At 44.6% G+C, this 15,078-nt stretch overlaps 1 protein-coding gene across 2 annotated transcripts in view; it reads right to left on the bottom strand.

Annotated features, from left to right (window-relative positions):
• TRPC5 (transient receptor potential cation channel subfamily C member 5) overlaps positions 1–15,078 on the bottom strand; it is a 173,536-nt gene that overhangs the window by 86,881 nt on the left and 71,577 nt on the right. The gene's annotated exons all lie outside the window — the stretch shown is intronic.

The following is a 15,078-nucleotide window of genomic DNA, read 5'->3' on the forward strand; positions in this document are numbered from 1 at the left end:
GTAGCACCTCCTGCTTACCCAAGCTTCCAACATTGGTGTCGTCCTTGTCCTTGTCTCCTTACTCTCCCATGCCCCTCAGATCCCATAAGTTTCTCCCTCTACACTTCGGTATTGCTCACATCTGACTCTCTATTCACATAGCCCAGATCAGCCCAGTTCAAGCCCTTTTCACCTAGATCAATGCAAAAGCCTCACAATTCATCTTGCCCATTTGGATCCCAGACTAAGACACAAGGTTTCCCGGGACTGCCATTTACTACTTGTGTGACATCAGTGCTCCAAGCCTTGATTTCCTCATTTGTAATGAAGGGGGGGAGTAGATGGTCCCTTCCAACTTCACAATCCTAAACTCCCGACAAGCGTCAGGGCCTGAACCATTAAGTGTCCTGGTGTTGGAGTCTCCAGGAATGGTTAGTATGGTAGTGGTCAGGACTGAGCCATGGCCTTTGCCCCAAGTGGAGCCACAGAGCTGGGTTTCTCACTGCATCTCAATCCTAGCAGGCTGTGGGGCTGCTTTCAATCCCCAGGGCGGTGTGTGCTCCTTCCAATAACTCAGCTGAACATTAAACAAGGAGCAGCTAGCTGCTAGTCTCCCAGCCAGCTCCCCTTATAGTCCTGGGACAGCAGCAGCCTTGCCCAGAGAGAGATCCAGCCAATCTGCCAGGCCAAGGAGCTCGGAGTTAGCCAGGCTTGCCACTGCCTCATTTTTGTCTTTGTACCCCTGGTGCCTAGTATAGAGCCTGGCATACAGTACAGGCTTTGTTGCTTGTTGAATTAAATGGGATTTTCCCCTCAAAATGTGGCACATGCAGCCTGACCTGGGCAGAGGACTCCTGATCCACCTGTCTGCTCCTTAGTCCTCTCTGGCTTTCTCTGTGTCTCTCTTGCACACAGACAGACAGGCACCCCTCCCCCCTTATCTGCTACCAGAGGTTAAATTATCATCTCTATGCATGTCATTCCCAGACCTATATATCCAGCTCCAGTCTCTCCTCTGAGCTTTAGTCTGGTGGCTTAGTGCTACCTTACCATATATACTCCCGGGTTTTGCTTTTAAAGCTCCATGTGCCCTGGCCCCATCCTTTCCACTTTATGTGGTTCTGTGGTGGCCAGGCTCCTTCCCAAACCACCTTGGACTTAACCACTTTGTACATGTTCATATTTACTAGCTTCTATTTATGCTGTATAGAATTTTGATATCTATTGGCCTTCCTCAGAATGTGAGCCTTTTCTTTTTGTGGTGGCAAAGAATTGGAAATTGAGGGGATGCCCATCCACTGGGGAATGGCTGAACGAGTTGTGGTATATGAATGCAATGGGATACTATTGTGCTGTAAGAAACAATGAGCAGGCAGATTTCAGAGAAACCTGGAAAGACTTAAGTGGACTGATGTTGAGTGAAGTGAGCAGAACCAGGAGAACATTGTACACAGTAACAGCAACACTGTGTGATGATCAACTGTCACAGACTTAGCTCTCCTCAGCAAATAATGGTCCAAGATAATTTCAAAGCACTCATGATGGAAAGTGCTCTCCATATCCAGAAAAAAGAAGCGTGGAATCTGGCTACAGATTGAACTGTACTGTTTCTATCTTTTTTGTTTTTGTTTTTTGTTTTTTGAGGTTTTTCCCTTTTGTTCTTATTCTTCTTTCACAACATGACTAATGCAGAAATATGTTTAATGTGATTGTCCATATATAACCTATATCATATGGCTTTCTGTCTTGGGGAAAGGGGAGGGAGAAAAATCTGGAACCAGAAATTTTATAAAAACCAATGTTGAAAACTATCTCTACAGTAACTAGAAAATACTAAAATACTTTTATGATTAAAAAACACAAAAGAATATAAGCCTTTTGCAAGTAGAAAGGATTTCATCCTTTATCCTTATTTCCCCAGTGTCTAGCACAGTGCCTGGCACATGGTAGGTAATAAATACTTAGCGATTGGTGGAGGGACAATCCCTACCCTTACTCCTGATGCTTTGGTTCCATTAATGAAGCCCTGGGTCACATTTTCAGGGGCTACTGTATCTTTACCCAGAAGGAGACTCACAGCAAAGCCAAGCCTGCTGACTAGTGTTACACTTACAGTCCCCTCAAAGTCCCAGAGCTTCTTTCCAGGAGCTGCTGTGTGGCAACAATCTCCCTAACTCATACGATTTGGGTTTTGTGGACCTCAAAACACAGGACCTGAATTCTCTCCTCAGGCTATATTTTAATATCCCAAATCCTACCATTAATAAATCATTCCTCTGAGTAAAGATATCACAGCTCCAGAAGGCCCCTGCGCAAATGAAGTCACTGTGAGCCATAGTGGACTCCCCTGAACTGAGGTCTCAGGGGCTGACACTTAGGAAGCAGTGAGTCCTGAGGATCCAGGGCCAGGGAAGTTTGGATGGACAAGTCCTGGCAAGGACCAGAAGGGAGGCCATTGGCTGGGAAGGGTAGGGAGGTGGTAAGAGGGCACAATACAGCCAGGCAGGATTGGGGGGAGAAGGGCATGTGGTATGTATCAGTGGAGGGGGAAGAGAACTGGGGCCACTGAAGATGAGTTTTGCTAAGGGTCAACTCTGATTCTTGGGGACTTACATCCTCAGCTTAGGCCTCTTTGGGACTCTGAGGCCGACTTGGCCTCTACTCCCCAACCTGAGTGCATTGGGGAAGAAAGCCCTATCTCTGGAAGCATGGGCTTCTTTCCAGTCTGCAACCAAGGCTCAGGGTGTAGTCTTGGCAAGCCAGCCAGTCGGCTTGTGGCCTGGGGTCCTGGTGGGAGCAGAGCAGCTGCTGTCCCTCAGACCAGTCAGCTTTGTCGGGCAGCCAGAGAGGCACCGGGAACTGTCTAATTAGGTGATTAAGATAATTGTTCTGCAATGGTCCTGTTATACCAGATGGCCTCCCTTCTCTCAGTGACTCTGCCGCCAGAGCCCCCTGGCCTCTCACTGTCGGGAGCAGAAATCTCTCCATCTCTCTTTGTATGTGTCTATGTGTGCGGCTGTGTCTACAAGGCAGAAATGGTCAATGAGAGTCCTGGTGAGGCAGCAGAATCTAGCTGGAGAGGGAGGAGGGTTGACCACTTTTGCAAAGTGGTGTGCCAAGATTCATTTACTCATTCATTCATTCATTCATTCATTCATTCAATCAATCAATCATCCATGCATACATACTCTTCCTTCATGAGGGTGACAATGACAAAACAATGGATGGAGAAAGTGGTAGGGGTTGCCTGTAGGCAATTTGTGAGCCCATTAGGCTAAAGGAGTTGGCAGATGCCACCAAGGACAACCAGGCACCTGGCTAGTCAGATATCTGTGGGGCAGGAAGGGCATTGGCCTTGTTCCTTCAATCTGACCACTTGTTTGCCCCATGTTTATCTCTGTCCTTTCCTGCCAGCTTCTTTATGTTGGTCTCTGCTACTGTGAAGCTGGCCTGGACCATGCCCACCTCTCCTATGTGAGCTCCAGAGGAATCTCTTGCCCTGGAAGGACCACTGGAGATCTTGTGTTCCAACTCAATCCAGTTGCAAAGGCATTGATTAAGTCTTTACTATGGGTACAGCACCCTGCTAAGCACTAAGGCTACAAAGACAAAAAATAAAGAGGCTCTGCCTTCAAGGGACTTATGCTCTACTGGGGAGAGGAATAACAACTCTCATTTATTAAGCACCTCCTCTGTGCCACGCATGGGGCTGAGTGCTTCATAAATATCCTATTTGATCCTCATAACACTGTGAGCTAGGTGCTATTATTATCCCTATCTTATAGTTGGGGAAACTGAAACAAAAAAAGGTTAAGTGACTTACCCAAGGTCTTACAGTTAGGAAGTGTCTGAGGTGGGATTTGAACTCAGCTCTTCTTGACTCCCGGCCCAGTGATCTATCTACTGCACTGCCTTGATGCTTAACAACATGAACATGTATGAATGCAAAGTCATGCCAGGAAGTAGACAGTACCAGTCTCCTGGCAGAGGGGATGAGGAGAATCCAAAAAGGCCTCATGGAGGAGGCCCACCTAAGCTGCCCTTTGAAGGGAGCTGGAGAGATTGCTAAGGGGATACTCCTGAGATGGTTCTCGGATGAAGGTGGGTAAGCCAAAGCTTCCTGTGGGCCAAGCCTATCCTTTGTACAGGATGGAGAGTAAGTTTGGAGAAGGCAGCCTTGGTCCAATGCCAGGAACAGAACTCAGGTTCATCCCATGAGGCCATTGTCATTGGCCAACCTAGTGAGGCAAAGTTTCACACATAACTGCATTTAAACTTCCTAACAGACCCCTCCAGCACTTCACTCCTTTAAGCCAAAGTCTCTGGCCTTCAGTATGGCTCAAAACTGCCTCTATTTGTCCTCCATCACTCCTACTCCTAGAGCTCACCTCTCTGTGGCCCATCTCTAGTCCATGGACATTTCTTTCCTTCAAAGCCCAGCTCAGGTGTGGCCTTCTTGGTGAGAGCTTCTCTGACATGTCTCTTCCCCCAATGTGGAAGTAAACTAGAGAGCCTTGGATTTCTCCTGTCGATTGGCTCAGCCCTCCCCTTTGCATTATGAGGCTTATAGTTTCATTGGTATAAATCTGGATGAGACCTCAGAGGCCATCTAGTTCAACATCTGCATTTTATAGGGGAAGAAATTTACTACAATTAGGCCTTGGGAAGGGAAGTGACGTCCTGGACTTATCTACCTTCCCACTGCCCCCCACTAAACTATAAATTCCTCAAGAGCAGGGCCTGTGTCAGAAATGACAGCTCTCCATTCCTATAGTGCTTTCAAGGTGTTCAAAGACCTTTGCCTACATTCTCTCATTTGATCCTCAGAACAATCCTGTGAGGTTGGTATGTTTATTATTCCCATTATGTAGATGGGGAAACTAAGGCTCAGAGAAATTAAACAATTTGCTTGTGGTCACACAGCTAGGAATTATCATCTGAGACATTCACCCAGGCCTCCCCAACTGTAAGTTGGGCATTGGGCACTCGTCATGCATGCTACCCTACCCCAACAAGCCCGAGGTATAGTCGGCTTTTTGGAAGGCTGGCGTCACATGGGCTCCTGTGTGCATTCAGCATCTGAAGCTGAGGGTGAGGCAGGAGACAGAGAAACCCCTCAAAGGGGGCAGGAGCAGCCCAGAAGATAGCTCAATGGGCAGGGATGGGCTACTGGAAAAGGTAGCACAAGGGTAGCAACTGGAACTCCATTCCTTCAGAGGGAAAGCCCCACCAACAGGGAGGAAAGTAGCTGGTCCACTCCTTTGCTGCCAAGCCCCAGCCCTCCGAGATGATTAAGAATAATTCACCAGGCTGGCCTGCAGGGTTTAACTTATTCTCTCCCCTCCTTGTCGCTGGCCAGAGAAGTTTGTCAAACTTGGTCTGTGACATTTGCGGGTTGAAATGATGTGATTCAAAGAAACAGATCGATGGGATGGGAAGGCTGCCAGAGAGTGAGGCGGCTCAGCCAACTCACAGCCTTGGCATTTTCCAGAGGGCTATCCTCACAGCTTGGAAAAGCAGAGAGTTGCCAGGAGTCTGCTCTAATGGTCAAGCCTGGTTCTGGCCACAGTTGAGAGAGAAATGAGGTTGGCCTTCAAGGCCCCTCTGGTCTCTTCTGGGTAGCCAGAGCCATCCCATTGCCTCATAGCTGCTTAGGGCCTCTCCCACAGAGCCCACCTAAGTCCCAACCTTTAGCCAGTATTTAATATTTTCTTTCCACAACATTTAGAAAAAGAGATTCATATTGGCGAACAGCTAAAACAAACCTGTGGTATACAAATATAATACAATGTTATCATAAAGAACAAAATGACAAATATGAATAAGTCAGGAAAACATGGGGAAAGTTGTCTGAACTGATGCAGCATGAAATATGCAGGACCACTATAAAAGAAAAGGTTGCTACAAGGAGGTTGGACTATGAATAAATGAAAAATGGATGAGAACAAACATGCCCTCTGAAGCCCCTTCCAAGTCAGAGATTCAGGGATTCTCTTTGATTCTGAAACCACACAGTTCTAAGGGTTGGAGTCCTGCACTCCAATACTAATTTCCTAGTATTATGTATTGTCTCTGGCCTGTTAGTACTGAATCCCCAACTCTCTGGTTTCTATGTGGCCCTAGTGGGGGTGGTTCACAGACATGCCACATCCTTTGAGAGTGAGGATGTTAAGTGGCACAAGGCAAAGAGGTATCTGGGAAAGACGATGGTAGGTAGATAGATAAATAGATTTAGCTAATGAAAAGCCTGCCCTTTAGTCTCCATTGTATCATTTTCTAAGAACTTGGAGAAAATTCATCTCTTTCAGGTCTCATTCATCAAATAAATAGCTTGGGTTTGTTTTTATAAAAACCCAGACCCAAGTATCCCTGCTGCTCAGCTGCATCAGTTTTGTCAGCCTTGACAGGCCCTCCATGGGCTACTGGAGAGATTTTCAGGAGGGTAGAAATCTCAAGGCCCTTTCCTCCCAGTATGTCAGAGTCCCATCCATAAGGTAAAGTGCTGCCCCCTTTATGGTTTATAAGAAGAAATGAAGCAGACCATCCAAGCGCTCCAACACACTTTGAGCGAGTTTTCTTGTCCACCATTCTTTGTCCTGCTTCACTCCCCTCACTCTACTCAATTCTCTTCAACCAATCAATAGACTGTGAATGAGAGCCTACTGTGTGCCAGGCACTGTGTAAGTACTGGGGATACAAGAGGGAAAAGACAGTCCTTGACCTCAAGGAGCTTACAATTGAATGGGGGAGACAACACAGAAACATATGTACAACTGTGAGAAATAATGATTAATAATCGATATCTTGGGGGACCCAGTGATGTCCCCTTCTTTCTTAGTCCTTTCTCCCTCTCCCACTCAAGGTCTAAGTTCTCCCTGAAAATAAGAATCATCTGGGTCAAACCAGACCCAAACTCACAAAGGACTCTTGGGTGGAGACAGATCCTTTTGCCTAGGTATCCCAAGATATCTTACTGATAAGATCAAACCACACCCATAGGGAAACCCCAGATCAGTTTGAGTAGGGGATCTTACATTCTTCCTTTGATGTCATCCCTGAAGTTAATTTTAATATAACCCACCTCCAATCATGTCAACCAATTAGATTTGATTGTTATGTTATGTACAGTTGGAAGGGTATATGAACCAAGACCAGACCCCCATTGGAGGTCTTTGGTCTGAGAAAGATGGCCAAAAGACCTCCTTTTATTAATATCATGCCAGCATATTAATACAATGATTAAATTACTCAGAAACTATGTTTCTTGTATTTTTAATTGTCACACAACACAAGCTACATGTAGGATAGATAGGAGATAACAGAACGAAGAGGGGTTGGGGAAGGCTTCCTTGTAAAAGGGGGAGTTTGAGTTGGGACTTAAAAGAAGCCAGGGAGGCCAGTAGGTACAGATGAAGGAGAGCCAGAGAGAATGCCCAGAGCCCAAAGATGGAGAATCTTGTTTGTGGAACAGCCAAGAGGCCAGAGTAACTGGATCCAAGAGGCACAAGAAGGCTCTTCATCCTTCAATTATCCAAACATTAAGTTCCTACTAAGTGCCAGGAGATACAAAAACCAAAACCAAATGCAAACCCAGTCACTGCCCTTGAGGAGCTTATAGTCAACATGTAGGGGATACAACATGTAAATCAATGGATAAGAAAAAACAAAATACCTTCTTTGAGAATGGAGAGAGAATTTCTAGAGAGACTGGGAAAGGCTTCCTGTAAGAGGTGTCACTTGAGCCAAACTTGGAAGGAAGCTAAGGGTTGTAAGAGAAGGAAAAGACATGGGGGACAGCCTATGCCAGAATGGGTTTGTAATCCATCCTGAGAGCAATAGCAAGCTGCCAATGATGTTTAGAGTAGGAGAAGGACATAGTTAGACCTGTGCTTTAAGAGAATCATCTTGGCAGCTGACTAGAGGATGGAATGGACAGGGGGAGCAACCAATTAGGAGGCTATTGCCATTGTCAAGGGAAAGGTGATGAGGGCTTGAAATTGGCTGGTGGAAATATGACTGAATAGTGAATATAAGAAATACTGTGGAGGTAAAATAAATTGACAAGCCTTGTCACCTGATTGCATGTGAGGGGAGCAGACAGTCAAGGATGGTCCTAAGGATGAAAACATGGGTGCCTGGAAGGCTAGCAGGGATGTCTAGAGGAGGGCCAAGGGAGAGGGGAAGAGAATGAGGTCCATTTGGACATACTGAATTTGAGATGCTGGTGGGACATCCTGGTGGGGATGCAGTCGGTTATACAGGACTAACGCTCAAGAAGAGAGAGCAGGGTTGGATAACAGATCTAAGAGTCATTTGCAAAGAGGTAATAATTGTACCCATGGGAGTTGATGAGATCATCAAGGGAAGGGGTGTTGAGAATGATGAGGATCTAGGACAGAGCCCTGGAGAATACACACGGTTAGAGGGTGGAAGATTAATGATTATCTAACAAATGAGATGGAGAAAGGCCAAAGAGACCCGGGAAAAAGCAGTGTCATAGAAGCCTAGGGAAGGGACAATAACTGGGAGGATGGGTGAGGGGGGCAGTTAGTTAAGTTAAAGACTAATGAATGGACAGTTAAGAGATCATTGGCGAAATTGGAGCCTAGAATAGGAGTCCAGTATCTTGGTTCCCAATTCACAAAAAAGACACAAATTTGGGGAACCAAATGAAGGCAGTAGGGCAGAAAACCATTCTCCCCTTCCCCCCAACTGCTGTGTGTTTCTTAGGGGAAAATAGTGTACCTACACATTGGGATTTATACAGTGCTTTATTCATTCAATTTAAACATTGTGCAAAGTATTGTTCTCAGCCTGGAAATACAAGACCATCCTTTCCCTCAAGTAGTTGACATTCTAGGGGAGGAATGGTGATTATTTCAGTTTGTCAGTAACAAAGGGGACTTAAAGGGGAATAAGACAAAAGAATACTGGAAAGGCACCTGAGGGCCAAAGGAGGGAGGGCCTTAAAGTGAGTGCTAGGCTCAGGTGGCAAATTCATCCTCATTGATATCACTGAGTCATTATGGGATGGGATCCACTGCTAAATTATGTCAATGGAAACATATACCTTACTCAGAAGGATGTTGTTGTTTGTCCTCCTTACTCAAAGAGGGCCAAAATGCCACAATGACGTCGGGATCAATGTACTGTGGGTCCAAATATGGCTGATCAGATCAACAAGAGCTTGGAAGGCTCTGCCACAGGTTGGGCACAAATAATTCTTATAACCATTTGGGAGGGAGATGTCTATAAATTTGCACATCCTACTCAGAAGGAAGAGATGAGATAAAAAGGGAAGGGCAACTGCAGATGTTTTTAAAAGATATACTCATAGGAGGAAGCTTAGAAACCAGATAGGTGATACAAGTTGGAAAACATTTGGGTGAATGTCAAGAGAGGGAAGAAGAGAAACAATCAGTATATGCTACAGACCACCTGGAAAGAAGGAGGCTACAGAGAAGCAGCTCATAGCCTTGCCATGAAGATGTTCTATAGTGGTGATGGTGAACTCCAATTAACTGGACATCTGCTGGCACCTAATAAATTCTTGGTTTGCCATCATCATCACCACCATCATCTTGTTATTCAAAACATGGAGGAATTAACCAAGGAGACCTTCTATTCTGATCTAATGCTCACCAACAATTATGAATTGTTTGCTAAGAATTCATGATGAAAATGAGAACATCCAGGAATGGGCCTCTTAAACATTTTCCACTCATGACCTCTTTTTGCCCGAGAAATTTTATGCAACCCTGGGCATATAGGTATATAAAATAGGTATACATGGGGTAGCTGGTGGCGCAGTGGATGGAACACCGGCCTTAGAGTCAGGAGGACCTGAGTTCAAATCTGACCTCAGACACTTGGCACTTACTAGCTGTGTGACCTTGGGCAAGTCACTTAACCCCAATTGCCCTGCAAAAAATAGGTATACATAACCTTTTACTGTTGCCAAAATTTTCACAACCCCCACATTTAGTTACATGACCCCCATGTGGGATTGTGACCCACAATTTAAGAAGCTTTGGTCTAGGATACTCCCTAGACTTGGGGAGAGTAGATTTCAAGAGATTCAGAAAGAAGACAGACAAAACCTCTTGACTAAAATTCTCCAGAGGAAGTCAGCCCAGGAGAAATGGAAAGCTCTCAACAATGTAATTCTGAAGACACAAAGAGTTGCGAAGATTTGGCAGTGGGTTGGATATGTGGGGTGAGTATGAGTGAGGATGATCCGGAGGTTGTGATTGTGGGTGACTAGAAGGATGGTAGTGTCCTAAACAGTTAGATAGAAGCTGGGAAGAAGGTAGGGATTTTTTTTGGCAGGGGGAAAATAACGAGGTCTGTTCTGGACATGTTGAGTTTGAAATGTCTGTGGGACGTCCAATTGGAGATGTCTAAAAGGCAGTTGGTTCATGGGGACTGGAGCTCAGGAGAGAGGGGCTGGATACAAAGATCTGGGAATCAACATAGAGAGGATCATTGAACCCAGGGGAGCTGATGTCACTGAGGAGAGAAGGTGGCCCAGGTCAAAGCCTTAGGGGATATCCACAGGCAGGGTGAGTTAGTGACATGGATGATGATTCAGAAAAGGAGACAGAGTATCCAGGAGAAGGGGGCGGTCACCAGTATCACACATTGCAGAGAGAGTGACAAGGACAAAGACTGAGAAAAGGCCTTTAGATTTGGCAATTAAGAACTCATGAGTAACTCTGGAGAGGGCAATTTCAGTTGAGTGATGAGGTTGGAAGCAAGATTGAGCAAGGCCAAAAAGAGGGAGAGGAGAGCAAGGAAAGGCACTATGTATGCATGTCTTTTCCAGTGATTTGGGCTGATAAAGGGGGAAAGAGATGGGAATGAGAGCTAGCAGGGATGAAGGTGTTAAGTGAAGTATCTTTAAGAACTTTTGCACCTGTTTGCAGGCATCGGAAAGGACAAAGTAGACAAGAAGAGACTGAAGAAGGGGGGATGGTGCATGGTAGTGGGGATAGTGTGCTAGAGAAAACAGGAAGGAAAAGGATGGATCAAGCATCCAAGCAGAGGGGTGAGCCTTGGAAAAGAAACTAAAGAGAAAGCAGACAGCGAGGAGAGAAGAGGGAGCTCTCATTAAATGGCCTCAATGTTCCCTGTAAATCATTAGGTAGATTGTGGAGATCAATTTGGAACTACCCTCAAAGGACTATGAGGCTGTGCATACCCTTTGACCAAGTAATACCACTACTAGGTCTATATCCCAAAGAGATCATAAAAAGGGAAAGGACCCACATGTACAAAATATTTATAGTAGCTCTCTTTGTGGTAGCAAAGAACTGGAAATCGAGGGAATGCCCATCAATTGGGGAATGGCTGAACAAGTTGTGGTATATGAATGTAATGGAATACTATTGTGCTGTAAGAAACAATGATAGGAAGATTTCAGAAAAACCTGGAAAGACTTAAGTGGACTGATGTTGAGTGAAGTGAGCACTACCAGGAGAACACTGTACACAGTAATAGCAACATTGTGTGATGATCAACTGTGATAGACTTAGCTCTTCTCAGCACTGCAATGATCCAAGACAACTCCAAAGGACTCATGATGGAAAATATTCTCCACGTCCAGAAAAAAAGAACTGTGTAATCTGAATGCAGATTGAACCATACTGTTTTTACTTTTTTGAGAATTTTTCTTTTTGTTCTGATTCTTCTTTCACAACATGACTAATGCAGAAATATATTTAATGTGATTGTACATATATAACCTCTATCAGATTGCTTTCTGTCTTGGGGAGGGGGGGAAGGAAGGGAGGGAGAAAAATTTGGAACTAAAAATCTTATGAAAACAAATATTGAAAACATGTAACTGGAAAATAATAAAATACTTTTATAATGAAAAAAAAATCATTAGGTAGGCTCCTCAGCTGAGAGGGTAGGAGGAGGGCTTCTGTAGGAGGTTTGAAGAAAGGAAAAAACGAGAGGATTCACACCAATCTCGGTGGTGGATGCTATAGAGATTGAGTTAGGGAAGGGGAAAAGGGATGCCTTATAGCAGTGAGGGCCTAATTCGACACTGGACAGCATACATGGTTAGTGGGCCCAGTCAGCATGGTTGCCAGACTTCCTTTGGCTCTGTTCAGCAACCAGTAAGTAGGGTGGGGGAATAAGCATTTATTGACTTTCTTTGGTGGGGGGGCAATGAGGGTTAAGTGACTTGCCCAGGGTCACACAACTAGTAAGTGTGAAGTGTCTGAGGCCAGATTTGAACTCAGGTCTTCCTGAATCCAGGGTTGGTGCTGTATCCACTGTGCCACCTAGCTGCCCCCTGGGAATAAGCATTTATTAAGTACCTACAATGTGCCAGGCACTGTGCTAAGAGCTTTACAATTGTTATCTCATTTGATCCTCACAACAACCCTGGGAGGTAGGTGCTGTTATTATCCCCTTTTTACAGATGAGGAAACTGAGGCACATAGAGGTTAAAGTGACTTGCTTTGACTCTAAGCCATTGCTCTTTCCCTTGTACCATTCTGCTTTGCACCATGGCAGAAGGAACTCATAATTACACAGTTTTTAGACCATATATAAACATTAGCTTAGCTGTGGCTGCCATAAATGTGGGATCCTTGTCCAGTGACCAGAAAGCAGACAGGTCTGGAGGAGTTGACTTATATCAACCTTGATATTCTCATTATTAAAGAAGCAGGAAGACAAAAGGAGGGGGTATCTAGATGGGAAGACAGGTTGTCTTTGCAGAGGCAAAGCCAAGCGTGGGCAGAGTTATTTTCTTGTGCATCTAAAGTCAACAAGGAACATAGGCACGTGGAATACTTGGCCCCCTCATCTTGCATTGTTCAAGGTAAGTATTTGCAAAAAGATTGCCAGGAATCTAAGTGCTGCAGAGGATGAGGCAGAGAAATGCTACCAAGCGCTGGCTCTAAACAGCTAAATTAAGTCAACGTCTTCCTTTTTCTTTGTTTGTTTTGTTCATTTTTGAAGGGCAATGAGGGTTAAGTGACTTGCTCAGGGTCACACAGCTAGTAAGTATCAAATGTCTGAGGCCGGATTTGAACTCAGGTCCTCCTGAATCCAGGGCCAGTGCTTTATCCACTGCACCACCTAGCTGCCCCCGGGTTTTTTTTTGTTTGTTTGTTTTGTAACATCTTCCTTACTAGTCTTTGACTTCCAGGTAAAAGTGAACCAAGTGGAAAGCAATGATGAATCTGTTGGAAAGTGTGGTTCAGGAGTAAGAAGCCAGAGAGGCCAAAGACTTGTAGACCACATGCAAGCTTCACTACTCTCTTCATAATGAATTTCTTTCAGAAGAGAGACTGGAGGCATTTGACATGCTAAGCACCAAATAATATTTTAAGATGGCTGTATTCTATTAATAAATAGTTGGCTGCCAACATGGAAGTCATTTCCTAATCAGCTGTCTGGCTTGTCAGACCATCAACTTGTTAGATCAAACATCAAAATCAGTGATAATTTAGAATAAAGAATTGAAAATATCTGGCAGGTAATTGAAGCAACTCCAGGAACCTGACCTATTTAAGCAACCTGTTGATACCAAAAATGAGGGGGGGATGGATGGATAAAAGTGTAGACATTGACAGACTAACACTATTTACTAGAGAAGTGTTACTGATGTGAAGTAATCACCACAATGTGCATGTATGAATTTAGAAAGCATGTCAGTCAGTAAATATGTGATCCCCTTGCCAAATAGAGACATATAAAGTCAAGGGCAACATAGTAGAAACCCTTTTTAAAAACCTTATCACAGAAAGATGATAGAAGGTTATGAGCAGTTATCACCTCATAAATGGTGAGAAGCAGAGGGAAAACACATTTATGTGAGATCCAAGGGCAAAAAGTCATTCTGAGGAAATTTAATGGTAAAACTGGAAAAGGGGAAACAAAGAGATGAGAAGCAGAATAGACATATCACAACTTTTATAAAAATTCTTTCCTCCATCATTGGCAATGGTGCCACAACATTGGTACTCTTCCCATCACAGGCAGACATAGGTACACAGGCCAACGGCTTAATTGCCATGCCTACTAAGTGAAAATTGATTTAATAAATGTTATATTTATATTTTGCAGTTTGGAAAAAGAGACTCCAAAAATCAGCTAGGTGGTGCAGTGGATAGATTTTTAGACCTAGAGTCAGGAAGACCTGAGTTCAAATCCTACCTCATACATTTACTAGCTGGGCAAGTTACTTAACCTTTGGCTGCTTCAGTTTTTTCATCTGAAAAAAAAATAGTACTGACCTCCCAGGATTGTTGGAAAGCTCCAATGAGGTAATGTCTTAAAAGTGTTTTGCAAACCTTCAAGTGTTATATAAGTGCAGCTAGTGATGATGATGATGAGGATAGAAGAAGTAAGAAGGAAGAAGAAGGAGGAAGGAGGAAGGAGGAAGGAGGAAGAAGAAGAAGAAGAAGGAGGAGGAGGAGGAGGAGGAGGAGGAGGAGGAGGAGGAGGAGGAGGAGGAGGAGGAGGCGGAGGCTGCGGCTAATGGTTCAGTGAGAAAGCCCTGATAAGAACTCATAGAATTTTTAAAAGGTGAGAGGGGCAAGAACCTTTTTTTCTTTCTTTCTTTTTGTGGAACAATGAGGGTTAAGTGACTTGCCCGGGGTCACACAACCAGTAAGTGTTAAGTGTCTGAGTCCAGATTTGAACTCGGGTCCTCCTGAATCCAGGGCCAGTGTACTACCTAGCTGCCCCAAGAACTCATAGAATTTTTTTTTTAATGTCAGCCACCAAATAATTAAATTGAAAGTTATGTAAAAGGCAATGGATCATCTCTATGATGGTGATCAGAGGCTATAGCAGATTACCAATAAAGAGCTGGGTAAGTGAAACTAGAGGAAGGATGTCATTGGAGAGCTGGATGCCTGGATAAGGATGGGGGCCAGGCATGAGAGCAAGGAAGGACCAGTGGACTGCCTGTCTGCACCACTAGCATCCAGACCTTGGCAAGATATTTGGGGGAAAGTCCCCTTCACCTTGGATGTATCCTCATGGGAAAACATGGATGAGAGTTGCATGGGATGGGAAGGGAAGGGGTAGGCAGAGAGATGCAGTGGCATAGAGAATACCCAGAGTGAGGAG

This window comes from Dromiciops gliroides, chromosome X (genome assembly GCF_019393635.1).
Source record: "Dromiciops gliroides isolate mDroGli1 chromosome X, mDroGli1.pri, whole genome shotgun sequence".
NCBI lineage: Eukaryota > Metazoa > Chordata > Mammalia > Microbiotheria > Microbiotheriidae > Dromiciops > Dromiciops gliroides.